This window comes from Brassica napus, unplaced genomic scaffold (genome assembly GCF_020379485.1).
Source record: "Brassica napus cultivar Da-Ae unplaced genomic scaffold, Da-Ae ScsIHWf_2946;HRSCAF=3731, whole genome shotgun sequence".
Classification (NCBI taxonomy): Eukaryota; Viridiplantae; Streptophyta; class Magnoliopsida; order Brassicales; family Brassicaceae; genus Brassica; species Brassica napus.
Window position 1 is genome coordinate 13,797 of NW_026016193.1, and position 6,406 is coordinate 20,202.

General features: G+C 29.5%; 1 pseudogene; it reads left to right on the forward strand.

Moving 5' to 3' along the window:
• Positions 1 to 1,993: 1,993 nt before the first annotated feature.
• LOC125602690 lies at positions 1,994 to 3,134 on the forward strand (annotated as a pseudogene).
• The last annotated feature ends 3,272 nt before the right edge of the window (positions 3,135 to 6,406 follow it).

Sequence of the window (6,406 nt, forward strand, 5' to 3'; positions counted from 1 at the left end):
ATTTTCGGATATATTTTTGGTATTACATATATTCTTTTAACTTTCAGGTTCGGATTTTCGATTATAGTTAAAATTTCAAAATTATAAAATATATTTCAGGTATTTAGATAATTTTTTGGTATTTTTTGGTTCATCGGGTCAGATTTCAGGTAAAATAATTTTTTTGGCTTTTTGAATATTTTTGAGTATTTTTTGGGGTTTTAGGTGTTTGGGGTTTGGGTGTTTTTTGGGTTTTCTGGTACTTTAGATTTTTTTCAAGACATAAATATTGGAACCGTCCCAGCCTTATACCTACCAGAAAATTACAGGTATTTTACACGTATTTAATTGTAAATCCGAACCGATCCAGACACGAAAGAAACCGGCTCATACCTAACCTAAAGATCCAAAATCTCAAGCCTATTCTCTTTCAGTATATTTTATGTGCATTTTATAAAAGTTACATTTGTTGAATTGGTGAGGCTTTGTATTTTTAGCAGATTTTTAGCCAACTTAATAGTATAAATTTTTAGCAGTTCTAATATTTTTTAAATTATCTTAAATAATAAATTTTTAATATCAATATTTTTATAAAAAATATTTGAACGTAATTTATAAAGTTTTATTTTAAGAGACACTTTGTTAAGTTGTTTTTATCAAATTTGTTTTTGTAAATATTTTGATATATGTTTGACAGTTTCAAATCACATTAAATTAAATGCAATCTTTTGGGGTTCAAAAGTTTAGATTTTGTTGACATGTAGTTGGCGTATATTATAATAATAACATACAAATAAACATGGGTGAGAGGTCATCGTGAATATTGAAAGGGAAATTTTATCAAGGATTAAAATGTTCATATCAAAATCAATATGGTTGTCAATTTTTTAAACAAAAAATCTATAAAGGTATCAAATTATTAGCAAGAGATGTTAATATGAGTATCCGCACAACAATATTGCTTTAGTTTCGTTGTATTCAATGTATCACGTATCAATATGGCAATTAACAATAATATAATTCAGTTAGAGAAAATAAAGATAACACCATAAAATAGATTTTTTAGAAAGAGTGCACAATTTTTTTTAAGTAGATTTTTAGGGAGTGATTTTTTTTTTAATAGTATAGATAATAAAAATAAACAAGAAATCTAACTAATTTATTTGTAGAATAAACTCATATTTTAATTTTGTTTATGAGTTAGAGAATATTTTACTAAAATAGAGTTTAAAGTGAAAAATATAATGAAACTAAAGATGTTTTAGAACAGCTTCAAATTAATAAAAAGGTTGGGAGGAAGTCATTTGTTTTCATTATTATAAAATTACTGATAAAAGTGAAATAAGAAAAACAGGGACCGGGTATCTTGGGGGTCACGTGACATAAATTGCAAAGTTCAAGACTGAAAGCCACGCGCTGAGTCAGCAACAAGAGAGGCCAAATATCTAAAAACCAAATATCTAAAATTGCCACATGTCTCCATGCAACTTGCTATCATGAATGCGGCGTCCCGTATTTTTAAACACCCATCTTATTAGTCCTCAAGTATCCTTTGGTACTGACCCAAAATATCGAAAATGCCACTGATGGAGAAGTGAAAAAAGTATAGTTAATATCAGATTTTTCATTTTGTTATTAAAATATTAATGGCTAAAACGCTCTCTCTCTCTCCCATCTAATCCTATAAATGAGGATGTTAAGAGTGAGCATGAGAAGGTCTTCTTCAAAGTTCAAAACATCATCAAAATAGTAAAAATCACTGTAGTTCCAAAACACGTTTTTCTCTCTTTCTCTCTCTCACTCACCAAAAGAGAAAAAAAAATCTTTGATTTCTTTCTCACTTCAAACAAAAAAATCTCGTGATATAATTTTATTCTTGATTCTCTCGAAATCTCCTCACAACAAAAAAAAACAAACCCCGAAACTTACCGTGATTCACAAGTTCTTCTTCTTCTTCTATAATCCCTTTCATTTCGTTTTGTTGATGCGAACATAGAGAAAAAAAAACTAAATGATGGAAGAATATATTGATTTTCGACCACTGAAATACACAGAGCACAAAACATCAGTCACTAAATACACCAAAAAGTCACCGGCAAAAAATCCCTCCGGCGAAACTCGACCTGACTCAGTGAGAATCGTTCGTGTCTCTGTAATCGATCCTTACGCAACCGATTCATCAAGTGACGAAGAAGACTTCCTCTTTCCTCGCCGGCGAGTCAAGAGATTCGTTAACGAGATCAAAGTCGAGCCAGCCTGCAACAACAACAACATCAATATCACCGGAGTTTCAATGAAAGAGAGGAGGAGACTCTCCGATGAAACTCAATATCCGGCGACCAGTCGTCACCGTCGTCCACTCAAGGTATCAATCCCCTCCGCTCAAAATGGGAGGAAATTCCGCGGCGTTAGACAACGGCCGTGGGGAAATGGGCGGCGGAGATTCGAGATCCCGAGCAACGTCGGAGGATTTGGCTTGGTACTTTCGAGACGGCGGAGGAAGCCGCCGTGGTTTATGATAACGCTGCCATTAGACTCCGTGGACCGGACGCTTTAACCAATTTCTCTATACCGCCAATCTCAAGAAGAAGAAGAAGAACCGGAACAACCGGTTATTGATAAACCGGAAAACAACATTGCAACGACAACAACAACAACAACAACAACATCCAGTTCCGAATCAACCGAAGATTTTCAACATCTTTCATCTCCTACATCGGTTCTCAATATCCGACCATCAGAAGACATACAACAACCGTTTAAATCAGCTAAACCGGAACCAGAAACTTCAGATGCACCATGGTGGCATAGCGGGTTTAGTTCCGGTTCAGGTGAATCAGACGATTCGTTCCCTTTGGATACTTCATTTCTCGACAGCTATTTCAACGAATGTCCACCTGAGATTTCAATATTCGATCAACCAATGGGTCAAGTATTTTTTGAAAATGATGATACATTCAATGATATGTTCTTGGTGGTGAAATTATGATGATGAACATTGGAGAGGAGTTTTACTTCATCCAGTATCAAAGATATTGGTTCAATGTTCAGTGATTTTGATGATTCATTGATATCAGATTTATTACTGGTTTAATATCATCAGCCAGAAGAAGCTTGAGAGAAACCATGAGCAAATATCTACGGCGTGACTGAGAAATTTTGATGTTTTTAATTATTTCTTTTTAATTTTATACTTTAAATTTTGTCTAAGAACTTGTAAAACAGTTTTTGAGAAATAGTAGAAAATAGTTAATGAGTTTTGTTTTATTGTTATTTAAATATGTTGTTAGTTGCACGAGCGTGTTTAGTTTTAAGTCATTTTTTTTAACATTTGCATTAATTTAGTTTGTAAGTTATTTAATTTTGAAAAGCCAAAGTGGCATTCTCTTTGTGAATGTCATACTATGAGGCGCAATTTACGGTCGTGGCCACTGAACAGAAGAGCTTTTGGGTTTGATTTTCCAAAAAGACTCTGTTATAGAGTTTTGCAAAATGTATATTTGAAGTTTCAAAATATTTTAATCCAAAACCAAAATTTCAAATTTAACTTTAGAAGTATTTGTAATTTACACTATGCTCCTTATATTTTCATAATTAATATAAATCCATAAAACTTTTGTAGATAACTAACACATATATAAAATATTATAGTAATATTAATTAATAAATATTATACTAATATAATTATAAATAGAAATACATAAATTAAATATTAAACTACAAGAAAATACCACATTATTACATAAAATTATTTTACAAATGCTCCATTTTCGGTTATACAAAATTTGTTTGGAAAATATTTTAGAAGTTCCGAAGAAAATTTACTAGAATATTAGTGTTGTTGTAATATTTAAATTTTTGTAATAATTTTTTTTTTTCATCATTTGTGTAATAATTATGTCTTCATATATATATCTTCTTAAAAAATTTTATCAAGTTTCTTTTGTAATATTCTTGTTGTCTAATTCTACTTTTAAATATTATAAATCTTATTTTGATTTAAAAAAAACTTTTATGTGTAAATTTTAATTTATAAAATAAATTTGAAATATTTAAAATATAGAAAAGTTTTAAAGATTAAGACTATAATGAGAAAATACTTAAGAATCATAAATGTTTGTATAATTAATTATAAGACCAATATGCAAATAAAAGATAAAATTTCAAATTTAGAGTTTTGAGTAATGAAACTTCAAATATGAAGTTTCACTTCTTAAAACTCTAATTTTGAATTTTGAAGTTTCTTTTTAGAGAGCAAAAAACTCTATAAAAAACTCTATATTTGAATTTATAGAGTTTCTTTTGGAGATGCTCTAAGTTGGTTACAATACTAATTAATATAAATGTGTATACGCGATTTCATAGAAATCTATATATTTATAATACCTTATTTAAATATAGAAGTACTTTGAGGCAGATTTCTCTATTTTACCATTTCTAATAATAAATCTTAACATTAATGGATCAAATTTATATGTATATGTATTAGTATCAAAGATTTTCTTTTATGGTCTTAAAAGGAAGAAAGATATTTCCATTACGTCAAATATCTGTCTTGTAATATATATTATTAAAGATCAACTCATTTTAAAATTTTAATTAAAATCATATAATTTCTTTATTAATTTAAATTTAACTTGATTGCAGTTCTAAGAGATTTAAACAATTTATTTTATTTTTAAATAACTATCAAAATCCTACAATCCAAATGTCATTAGAAACTTGTGTTTCTTCTTTCCTTAAAAAACATGATTTTCTTCAAAAAACATGAACATTTTATTAATCTTTTAACAAAATTGATTAATAGCTCTTTTGTAGAGTTATAGAGTTTTCGTAAACATAAGTTTTTGATAACGCAAATATTTTATGGTGAAAGTTTTTGTTTTAAGTTGATTTTAAGATCTGACATAATCACATTTTTGGATAAATTACTTTTGTGCCTGGTGTCTAACTTAGGCGTTATAGAGTTTGGAGATAGTGTATTTTTTTTGGAAACCACCGAAGTCATTTTACATGTGTAGAATACTTTTAAACAATGATCGATTCTTAACTTATTCGGAAAACTGCATCTCATATTTCAAAGGTATAAACACCTACGTTGAATTCAGCCTATTTCATCTTAGATACTCGGTCCTTATCAAAATATCCATATAAACATCCAAAATTCTATTTCGCACAGAATGTCAAAAACTTGTAGCAGTAATAAACAAGTTACATATGCCGTAGACCTATAATATCGATAGACTAACTATTTGCAATGGCATTTCTAAAATTAGGTCTGACCAACATAGCATAAAGTTTTCCCATATAATTCCAATAATATATCAATTATCAAGTATTAAGTTTCTTTTGGTCTGAACCATCTACGAACTTAATGCAGGAAACGAAGATTTTGCACGTCGCTTTTTTTTTCTTCCGTCGTGTTGGCTTGTTAGCTTCTTGCCGGTTGGTATATTTCTTAAAAGCACAATAAAGAGTGAAAAGTATTAGAATTTTATTTGAAAATTCGGTCAATGTCGGAGAAAAGTAGTTGATACATAAACGTTTCAAGAAAAAAATATTTACGTGGAAAAAAGTTTAGCACACACATAGACCTTCAATTTACATCACATTTAATACGATCTATATTGTCTTCTTTCATTTTCCTCTCCACATACGATTTTTAGTACTACAAATTGAAAATACTGATAGATTTGGTTTTGTAATACAGAGTGATTACATGTTTTTGTGACGTGAAAGGACATTGTCCCAAGAGGATTTCTATAAGGTTACCACTTGGTCTAACGGTCTGTTTTCGCCGAGACAGAGACATCATACGTACTCCTTATTCGTTCCCAGCAATTTATCATATCGTTCTTTTATTGGATTCAACAAAAACACAAATCAAATAATATTTTAGCTGCGTTTATTTTATTCAATAACATATTATACTGTTTGTGTTACTATAGTTTATACTTTTTATTATACATTATACAAATTTTGCACAATAGTATATTTGAGTTCAACCGCTCACCCGTAAGCTTTTTGCTTCGAATGATCACACCATCATTACCCACTTGAAATATATATTATAGGTACGCATTATATATCGTTGATAAGAAAATCTTTCAAATTAGTTGTGGTCTAATCACATTTTTTCTCTGTTGGTCAAAAATGAAAATTTCTATCAGATTAACACATAATTAACACGGTGATCGTACGTCTCTATATTAAGTTGTGTTTAAGGTCAAGTTTTTTTTTTTTTTTTTTTTGAAAATGGTTTGTTTAACGGTTTGGGAAGAACAAGTTCAAGTATATTGGTATTTATATGTAATTTTATTAATGTTACATTTATTGTCAAAAGCTCTCTAACATCTTGATCGATATCCACTATGTAAATTCTACTCCCTAATTTTCATTCCTTAATCTATGGACTATTCTGGCTTTT